The following is an 11,586-nucleotide window of genomic DNA, read 5'->3' as shown; positions in this document are numbered from 1 at the left end:
CTTAATATCATTTAACGTGCGATAGGTACTTTCATATTCTTTTCAAATGTAAAATGTAAGGTAAAACTTGAACCTAACTTAAATATCTAAGTATATTTATATATTTTCTCAATAAAATTATATGTATATATTTGTGTAGTTAGTTCAAATTTCAAAAAAAATTTATGAATTTCCCGTTGAAAGAGATTTTTGCTAGCGAAAAAGCTTTCAATACTGTCCGACTCCTTATAGTTCAAATATCTATTTCTTTATTTATTTATATTTTTTTTTTTTGAAGAAAATGTTCTATGTATTTGCAAAAAAATAACGTGTAGACATAAGTCTAAGAGGCGGCCAATGACATATAATATTGTAACGTGTATAAACAATGAATCAAACTGAGTTGTATAAATAATTGGAAGCAAAACCGTCTTAGAATTTTTTTTTTTTTTTTTAAGTTAGGTAGAAATTTTTATTTTAAATATTTATTATCCAGAAAGAAGACTTGATGGTTAATTCTATTATTAAATATCTTTCAAAAATTAAATAAGAATACCTTGACAATATGATGTATGAAATTGTATATCCTAAATTCTTTTTTTCCTTTTATGTCAATATCCAAATCTATTTAAATCTTTAATTTTTTACGTAAAATATTTATTATTCATTTATCATTCTTGTAAAGTGTAAGATCATGTACTGAAAAAAATATATATAGCGAAATCTTCCTTGTACGTTATCCTAAGAAGAAAATCTCTTATATAAGTAAACAAAAAATGAAAAAAAGATCATAGTTTAACTGGCATGTAGATATGTTAACGGTCACGATATATGTCGTTTGAATCACTCTATCCTTATTTATCTTATATGAGCATATTTATCAATCTTCTTAACTTCAATTCAACTTTTATTTCACAATTGATTTTTCTAAAAAAAAAAATTATTAACAAATAGGTACACTTATGAAAATAGGTACTTTTTTCCAAAACTGTGATTATAAGGTCATACATCATTATCTAAAACCTAAATTGTTGTAGTAAAATATTTACAATTATTTCAAAAGCTATAACAACCTCAAGCTTACGAGCGTATCTTGACTTCATTCAATTTTATATATAATATTTATCATAAAAATAATTATATGTGGATATGGCGCAGGGATAAAGATAATGAACAAGAAAACATTTTATAGATATTTAGTAAAATTAAACATAACAATTTTTCATTACGAATAGAAATGTTAAAAAATTGATAGAATTACTAGATTTTCAAAGTAAACGAAGAAAATACTGAAAAAAAAATGGACAAACGCTTTGTATATAGTGTCAAACTTGATAACTTGTCAAATTAAAATTATGCGGTGAAATGGACTTTTTGGAACCTATGGAGTACTGTAATGCATGTTCTTCCATCGATTAGATAATTTTACTTAAAACCATAGATTTATCTTTAAATTTGACCTCATTTCTTGGCCAAGAAGTAAATACCATCTTCTTTTTTTTTTTATCTTATATTTTGATATAAAGTTGTTGAAAAGTATAAAATTAGATCAATATATGTATAATGATTGGATATATACATTTTAATGTTAAATTATAGTTTTAATAAACTTCAAGGTTATATCTAAAAAGTCATTGAATCTAACTTTGAAAAATAACTAATAAGCCATATAACTTTTATTTTTACAATCAATAGGTTACTGACATTTTCAAAATTTATAAAAGAGATTTTTACATAAAAAAATCAATTTTAAGTCTATATTATATAAATCTCTTTAAATTTGATTTTTTTCCAAAGAAGATTTTTAGTGTTAATTCTAGACAATTTTATTCTTTTATCATTTTTTTTAAATTTTTTTTTCATATTTACGAAACTCCCTTAATGTTGAAGAGAGAAGATATATTCATTATGGTGAGAGAAAGTGTATTTAATATGTTTTTTTTTTTTATTTTTAATTGGAGAGAGAAAATGCATTTAATATAATTTTTTTCATTTTCAATTAGAGAGAGAAAATGACATTTAATATAATTTTATTTTCCATTTTATTTTTTATGTTGATTTTTAATATTAGGTGATATATTTCATTGCTTGTTTTGAGTGTTATGTGATATATCGCTTGTGCTTGTAATATATTCCATTGTTTATTTGGAAACGAAAATTTCGATATAACCATATCTATAAGACAGTACAATACAAATCAAAATGCATATCACATTTCATTTATATCATAGTATATATCATAAATTCAAAGTAGTAAAAAATAAACAAAAATATCTACCACGGTATATAAATCACAAATGGACTTAATGTTCAACACAAAACATATATATAAGTGTATATATCATAAAACAATAAATCTAAAAAAAAAACTACCCTCGTTTATATAAAATAAACGATTATATATATCACAGTATATATGTACATTTATTCCTTGGTTTGTGTGCACAAGAACCCTTCCCATTTTTATCTCTCTTATTATCCCCTATCTTCATCTTTATCTCGTCCAGAACCTGCGTCATCGACTGTTCTTGCTCGCCCGATGTCAAATTTGCTTGTCCAACGTTGAATCTGTTCACTCCACATTCTTTGTCTCCTGTCGCCAGTCGCTTGCAACTCACGCCATCGAGAAGGAGAAAAAAGATGGAGGAAGAAGAAAAAGTTCCATTGGAAAGAGAGAGAATAGGTTTCCAACATTTTTTTTCCTTTTTTTAAAAGGAATATCAATGGATGCGAATCTCAAAGTTTGTGCATGGGGGAGAGAGAATTAAAACTCTAGGTATTTTTTTAAAATTTGTTTGTTTTATAAAAAACCATAAATGAGGCCTTAGTGGTAAATAGACATCAACATTATTGAAAATTTGTACTCAATTAGCCTATTTCTGAAATAAATTAAGTATAGAAGTAAATAGTGTAATATAGGCCTATAATTAAAGCTATATATGTAGAAAGTCCTATTTGAAATTAATTGATATAATAGATATAAAATTCAATCTAATAGGTTTGTAAACTTTCAATTTAGTGTTTAGTAAGTTCATGAAATTTACAAAAGGTAGAATATATCAACGACTTATTTCACACAAAATAGATATTGTGAGGATATGGTGGAAACATAAAAATTTAAAAACATATTAGATACTTTTTAAAGTTTAAGAACAAAATAGATATAAACTTGAAAGTTCAAAGACTTATTAAATACTTTTTAAAGTTTATGAACTAAATAAAAATAAGGTTGAGTATTAAAAACTAACTTGTAATCTAACCATAATATAGTAGTCATGATGGATTTTAAAAAAATGGAAAAAAAAAATCATTATCAAACAATATGGAAGCTTGAAATACGAAAAGATATTTTAAAAAAATAGTTATTTGCCACGTGATTTTTTAGTTCAGTAACATATAGAATGACAAAAGTTATATTCATCTAATTCGAAGACTTTGTTGATGGCAAAACGTAACTAAGGAAATGTTGGGTATATATATAGTGAAAGAAAGTGAAACAAATTAATATTCAAATATAAAATTGAATTTAATTGTGTAAATTAAATTCATTGTTTAGAAATTTTCAAATGGGATTGAACTTCAAATTAAAATGATATTTCTTGTACAAATTTAACATGTATGAAAGTTAAATTTATAGTTTCTTCAATTTGAATGAGTTATGTGTGATTTTTATCAAGTAACAACTCAATTGAGTTAAAATTGACAAATGTTCCAATTTTTATATTTATTTGATTTTATTTTATATTTTGAAGAGTTACTAAGTCGCTAACCTATAAATAGCAACTTTGTTCTTCATTTAAAACATCTCATTCCAAAGTGAAAAGTTCTCTTCTTTCTTTATTTCTTCTTTTGTTCTTGAGTTGAGTTGAGAGCAAGTATCTAAGAGTTTTACCAGATCCGAGTAGTTCGAGGTTGCCATTCTATTGGAGTTAGTCATTGTATCCTGGTAAGACAATCGTTATAGTCTGCTTGCAGCCCGTGCAGAGTGAATAATTGTCTTCAAGATAATGCTTTTCAGAAGCATGCCTCGACTATGTTTAGAGTCTCCAAAGTTTGCTAGAGTATTCAGTTTTATATATACTATTTTTCCCCGACAATCTGAAGACAATTAATATCTGAACTGATGGCTGCAAACTCCTCCACTAATGTTTCTACTTCTTCCATGGGATCCCCATTGTCAAATCCCATGCTGAAAAACCAAAGAAGTTCAAAGGAGACAACTTCAAGAGATGGTAACAAAAGATGATTTTCTACCTCACCACGTTGAATCTTGCTCATATTTTGAAGGAAGATTGCCCAATTACTCCACCATAAGCTGTAACTCCTGAAATGAAAGCTGGGAAGCAAGCATGGATGCATTTCCTATGTCGTAATTATATACTTATTGGTCTTGAGGACACTTTGTTTATGTCTATTGCAATGCCTACAATACATTTAAACTAATATGGGAGACATTAAACAAGAAGTACAAACTAGAAGATGTTGGTACTAAGAAATTTCTCGTGGAAAAATTTTTAGATTACAAGATGATTGATACCAAGTTGGTAATCAATAGGATGAAAGAATTACAAATTATCATTAGTGATTTGCAAAGTGAAGGATTGAAAATTAATGAGTCATTCAAAGTTCCTGTTGTGATCAAGAAGCTACCTCTTTCCTGGAAGGACTTCAAATGTTATCTCAAGCACAAGCAAAAAGAGTTATCCATGGAGAACCTTGCAATGAACTCTGTATAAAAGAGGATAAAAAAAAGAAGATAGAACTCCACTGGAAATCGAAGCCAAAGCTCATGTTGCTGAAGCTTCAAAGCATAAACTCATGAAGTAGAATTTCAAGAAGAAAAATATAAATTATGGGTCAATGAATGATGTTAGCAAGCGCGTTCGAGGAAATTTTGGATTTGTGGTAAGAGTGACCATACTGTTACAATGCGCAGACACAAAAAGGGACAAAATTCCTAGCAATCAAGTCAACGTCGTGGAAAATGACGATCTAGTTGTCGTCATTTCTGAGGTAAATATGGCTTCAAATATGCAATGCTCTGTACTAGACCAGACATCTGCTATGTTGTGGGAATAGTCAATAGGTATCATTCAAACCCAGGCCAGGGTTACTGGACCACAGTTAAGAACATCCTCAAGTATCTTCGAAGAACAAGGGACTATATGCTCGTGTATGGAACTAGGGATTTGATCATTACTGGATACACAGATTCTGACTTTTAGACTGATAAGAACTCTTGAAAGTCCACTTCAAGGTCAGTTTTTACTCTTAACAGAGGAGCAGTAATGTGGCGAAGCACTAAACAAGGGTGTATCACCAACTCCACGATGGAGGTCGAGTACGTTGCGGCTTGTAAAGCTGTTAACGAGGCCATTTGACTCAGGAATTTTCTGACATATCTGGAAGTTGTTCCAGATATGTCTAGGCCCATCACCCTCTATTGTGACAATAGTGGTGTTGTGGCGAACTCCAGGGAGTCCAAGAGTCACAAGCACGACAAACATATAGAGCGGAAGTATCATCTCATCTACGAAATAGTGCATCAAGCGGACGTGATAGTCGTGAAGATCGCTTCGGAGCACAACGTTGCTGACCAAGGCTCTCACGGCTACAGTTTTTTAAGGTCACCTTTAGAGCATGGGTCTACGGGACCGACCGTGGCTAGACTAGAGCAAGTGGGAGATATTTTTGTATTGGGCCTTAGTGCCTTAATTTATTACACCCCACTCGTTTTTGGACAAGTGGGAGATTGTTGGGGATGATACCCTAAACTCTCGTTGGGTCCTGTAGTTTATAAACATAGTTTTTAACAAACGCTTGTGATGTATAATATATGATTTTTTCTTCACTTTTGTCTATGAACATTGGATATTTTATTTGCTTTACCACAAACCAATAAACTAATATCTCTGGTTGTCGTTTGTAACTTAAGCATGTATGTGGAGACATACAGGTGGATCATGCCTTAAGTGATAGCCAAAATGGTCTGTAGTATATGGATGGCAGAATGAAACCTTATCCTGGTAATGCTACAGATGCAGCCCACTTTCTAGAATAGTTATAAGTGTTGTGACTTGCTACAGATGGTCTGATCCTAATCATTCATGTGGAAACATGCGAGCGGGGGCGTCCTATACAAAGGAGTTTGTATAAGACCAGACCACGAAGTGTTATAGTCTCGTTATATAACGTCGTTCATGACAGAGACTTCATTTCAATAGGATGACCATAGGTAACATAACCTCAATCCTGAGTGAGTTAGGAACTCTTGCCTTTAAGAGCAGTCCTTTGATTTGCACAGGTGCGAGTGGCAAGATCGTCGACTTAAACCTACTACTTTGGGGATTCATCTGATTTGGGAGCTGGGAACTTAGCTACACAAGATGGAATTCACTCCTTCCCCAAAGTAGGGGTAAGTAGATAGATTGCTTCCTTAAGGGCTGATTCTGGGGCTTGAACGATGTGGTGCCACACATCTTTTCATGGCCCGAGAGGTGTTCACACATAGTAGGACTATGTTGTATTGTTCATTAGAGGGATCAATGGCACTTAAGGAATTAAACGTAACTACAGGGACAAAACGGTAAATTGGCCCAACTGTACTTACGAGCATCTGTGAAAGGTTATCGTATTATTGATTGGTTATATCCGATGGACACAGAAATATATGTGTGGTGAGAAGAGTGCAGCTATTAGTCTTTAGTGGAATGCATGGCAATTAACAAATGGTGGATCTTGTGGCTAAAGAGTTTAGTCAGCTATTCACGTACTGTTGAAACTTTGAGCTATAGGTCCATAAGGTCCCATTGGTAGCTCAATGGATTCAAGTTGAGAATCACTTTTTGGGTCAGTTTGAAGTGTTCAAATTAACAAGAGGGAGTTTGATTATATATGATATGATTGAACTAGTCAATTATATATGATATGATTGACATCATGTATGAGATACATTTTTTTTTAGGAAATTGATATAAATATGATTTATATCTAGTGAAGGAGAAAAGACTATGTTTCATATGTTGCATTTGATGTGATATCAAATCATAAGTTAATGAATATAATATGATTATATTTATTATTTAATTTTGACAATTATCCTATAATTGTCAAAATTAAATAATAAATATAGTCGTATTATATTCATTAACCTATGAGTGCCGATTTTTCTCCGTAGCCGTATGATAGTGGGAGGTTGCATTCAGTTTTCATAACTGAAGGATAAAATAAAAATTGTTTTCATTTTGCAAGAAGATCAGACATTTGCTCACGAATGGTGTATACTACCTATTGCATAGAAAACCAAAAGCCTACACGATAGCTCAACGTTTCTAAACGATTGTATACACGTGCGCGGTTTACTAAACGATCGCATAGGATTTGCTAAATGATTGTCTAGCTCTTTCCTAAACGATCACGCACACGAGCGTTTACTAAACGATTGTCTATACGATCCTGACCCTTTTACTAAACAATCGTGTACCTCTACCTAAACGATAAAACATCATTTATACAATAGACAACTTCTTTCTCCCACTTGTTTGGTCGTGGTATACGATTGTCCTTCCTCCTTCCCTCTGCCAAATCCAACAGAGCCCACACCTCTTGGATTCTCACATCGAGAATACCGAGGGTTCTAAATGATGGTGTCTTCCCTGCTGCCGTGTTTGTGAGGAGGTCGTTCGGGGTAGACGATTTGGTGGATGACTGGAGTGGACATTCTCGATGAGAGAGAGAGGAGCAGTCCTTGGACGAGAACAAGATTTGAGGCGAATAAGGGTTCTTCAACTGGTACGTATTTCGTTCTCTGTGTTGTTTAAGTTTCAAAGCATGCATGTAATTTGTTGTTAAATGCATATCCATTTTGTTTGATAATGAATGCGGTAATTCTGTCACAATGAGTTTGAAACAATCTCTCCGCTCAGAGGTACTCTTTGATAAGAGTTTCTCCATGTTCAAACTGAATGTACTAGCACAAATACCAAAGAATAACAATATTATCAACTCTTCTACTTATATTGTTGAGTTGTGTGATGTTTGGCATATTAGATTGAGGTACGTGAATTATCGTTCTTTAAATAGAATGGTATGATTAGGACTATTGCCATATTTTAATATTGATAATAGACACAAATGTGAAGTTTGTGTTGCATCAAAGTTTACTAGAAAGTCATTTTCATCTGTGGAAAGAAGTAATGAGTTACCTGATTTAGTCCACAGTGATGTATGTGACATAAAAAGTATTTCCACAAGAGGTGGTAAAAGATATTTTGTCATATTCGTTGATGATTGTAGTAAATATTGTTATGTATATTTATTACATAGTAAAGATGAAGCCTTTATTTTTTTTTAAAAAAAAACATATAAGGCAGAAGTTAAAATTCAACTTGAGAAGAAAGTAAAGGTGCTCAGATCAGATAGAGGTGGTGAATATGAATCATCATCACTTTATGAATTCTGTGAAGTTAATGGTATAATCCATCAAACTATGATGCATCTTTTTTGGAAAGAAGCTATCAATAGTGAGTTAGAATCCATTCTACATAACAATACATGGGTATTGGTTGATTCACCTCCTGGAAGTAAACCAATTTATGCATCTTTTTTGGAAAGAAGCTATCAATAGTGAGTTAGAATCCATTCTACATAACAATACATGGGTATTGGTTGATTCACCTCCTGGAAGTAAACCAATTTAGAGTAACTAGACTTCTAAAAGAAAACTAAAGGTTGATGGTACTATTGATAAGTTCAAAGCCCAGTTGAGAGCTAAAGGCTTTCGCAAAAAATGAGGACTAGATTTCTTCGATACCCATTCTCCAGTGACGAGGATTACAACTATAAAGATGTTAATTGCAATAGTAACATTACAAAATTTGGAAATACACCAAATAGTTGTAAAAACTTCATTTTTAAATGGAGATTTAGATGAAGAAATCTATATGGAACAACCTAAAGGGTTTATTATTAAAGGACTTGAAAACAAAGTTTGTAAATATGTCAAGTCTCTTTATGGGTTGAAACAAGCACCCAAACAATGGCATGAAAAGTTTGATTACACTATGTTATCAAATGAATTTAAGATAAATGAGTGTGATGAATGCGTATACGTTAAAACCATAAATCAAGAATGTGTCATTGTATACTTGTGGATGATATGCTAATAAAGGGCATGACTAGAAGTGTCATTTATTCCACTAAAAGGATGTTGAAATCCAACTTTAATATGAAAGATCTTGGTCTTGCTAATGTTATCCTTGGAATTCAAATAATAAGAAATCCAAATGGATACATACTTTCTCAATCTCACTATATAGATAAAGTGTTGAGAAAAGTTTAGCATTTTGAGAGTAAGTCGGTTGTTACTTCATTTGATCCAAATTATAAGTTGAAGGAAAACAACGATGAAGGTGTATCTTCTCTAGAATATTCTAGAGTTATTGGTAGCTTAATGTACATAATGAATTACATAAGACCTGATATTGCATATTTAGTAGGAAGGTTAAGCAAGATACACTAGTAATCCTAGACATGATCATTGGAATGCTTTAGTCAGAGTTCGAAGTGTAGGAGCATATCAACATGCAGCAGAAGCAACAAGGATCGATAAGCATTCTAATTCATTAATTTTGGCTATAAATAAAGCATGCTCATACAATAATAAGAGGGTTTCAAGTAATATCTTTGTAGAACCTTTAGAATCTTGATTATCAGCTGCAAAATTTCTCCAAATCTCGTTGTGAACCACCTCAAGATCTTCCCCACTATTCTCTTAGAGCTTTAGATTGAGTTGTGGGACTCAAAATAAGCTTGAATGAAAAGAACTTAGAAAAGAACTCACTACAACAACCCACTTGAAGAACAACTTCTCCAACTCGAAATTTTCAGCAAAAACTCAATTGATGCATGCCTCAATTCCACTTCCATCTTCTTTACTTATTGCAGAACATTCATGCAAAGAAGATGGTTGCATTAGGTGCAGCTCATGCATGGAGAATTGAAGCCAAACTTAAATGGATGTTGTGAGAGTTAGTTGAAGGTGTTAATGGAAATGTAACACCCCAAATTTATTTTTTAATATTTTTTTGTGTAATTTCAGTAATTCCTTTTATTATTGAGGGCATTTTTGGAATTTATTCAATTTGGAAATTAATGGTAGGAATTAATTTCTTTTTGAGACGGAAAGGAATTTAATAGTATAAAGTGGAATAAGGAAAGGAATAAAATATAATTATACTTATTTCCTTTTTAGTTATTATTATTATTATTATTATTTATAAAAATCAAAATTTCTCTTCTTCTTCAACCTCACCGCACGCGACCCCCCCCTGAGAAAGCCTAGCCGTCGAAGCCAGCTTAGTTTTCCATCTAACCCAACGCCGACGACCAGTTAGTGATTCGAAGCCCCCCCCTTAGCGCGCCAATCGGTCAGAGTAGACGCCTCGTCCTCTGCGTTCCGCTGTTTGTCGCTCGCCGCTGACCTTGACTGCCAGCCCAAATCTGAGCCGTGAACCGCCCAGTGTCGACTTCGGCTTCTTCGCACCGCCCAGATCTGTTTCTGCTCTCCCATGCCAAGCCGCCCGCGTTTGAGCTGCTCCATCCGAACCAACCAGCGCCACTCCAGACAAGTTTGCACCGGAGCCGCCGCGACGCAATCGACCGGATCTGCGCTGGATTCTTCCTGTCGCCGCCGTCGTTGCTTATGCCGTCATAAGATTTGTCAACTTGGGTAAGATTTCTACTATTTGGGGTTATTTTCAATGGATTCTTGATTCCCATTTACTGTTGGCACCAATCTATTGAGACTTTTATGTGTCAACTTTGGATTCATGTTCTTAAGGTATCAAGGTGCTATTTGGTGAAGTTGGAATTGTTTTAGCAGATTTGGTGCGCCTCATATCACACCTTGGGTGAGTTTACCCAGATTTTTTATAGTACTTGGAGTACGTGTGATTAGACCTTAGTTTTGATTTTAAAACTTGGTTGCGTTCTTATGTCCACTCGAGATAACCATGATTAGTAAGTTAAACCTTCACAGGTTGTTCGTAATAACGGCTGGGTCAAATGTCTATTTTACCTCCGAGATCACCTCTTGTTCCTTAAGTCTCACTGATCCTCTAATGAACAATTGATTTGTGATCGATCAACAAACCGAGTCCCTCTCAGGCCAATGAGAGGGTGGGGCCCTTTGTTCAAGATCCGGAGTCAACACTTGGGAACAACCTCTCTACTATCCCTAAAAGCTGATAGGAGTGAATTCCATCTTGCACCCTATGTCCCCAACTATCTACCCAGTCTTACCCCTGAAATAGAGGTTTATTGAGCCAGTGCTATTGAGCCAACCCTCACCTATGCAAATCTAAGAATAATCCCAAATAAACAAGAGTTTATAGTTAGCTCAAGATTAAGATTAAGTTACCTAAGTCAGTACTTTGAAATAGTCAGTCTTAAATAGTAAACAATGTTATAAAGTAAAAGTGATTGATTTCGTGGTCCAATCTTGTACAAACCCATTGCACGGGACGCCCCCACTCCTCATGTCATAATATATATGAATTAGGATCAAATCGTCTGTAGCACTTTACAACTCCTTGTAACAACTACAAA

The sequence above is a fragment of the Benincasa hispida genome, chromosome 3 (genome assembly GCF_027475165.1).
Source record: "Benincasa hispida cultivar pf3 chromosome 3, pf3_genome.v1.1, whole genome shotgun sequence".
NCBI lineage: Eukaryota > Viridiplantae > Streptophyta > Magnoliopsida > Cucurbitales > Cucurbitaceae > Benincasa > Benincasa hispida.
The sequence above is the reverse complement of the archived record's forward strand: the minus strand, read 5'-3'. Positions refer to the sequence as shown.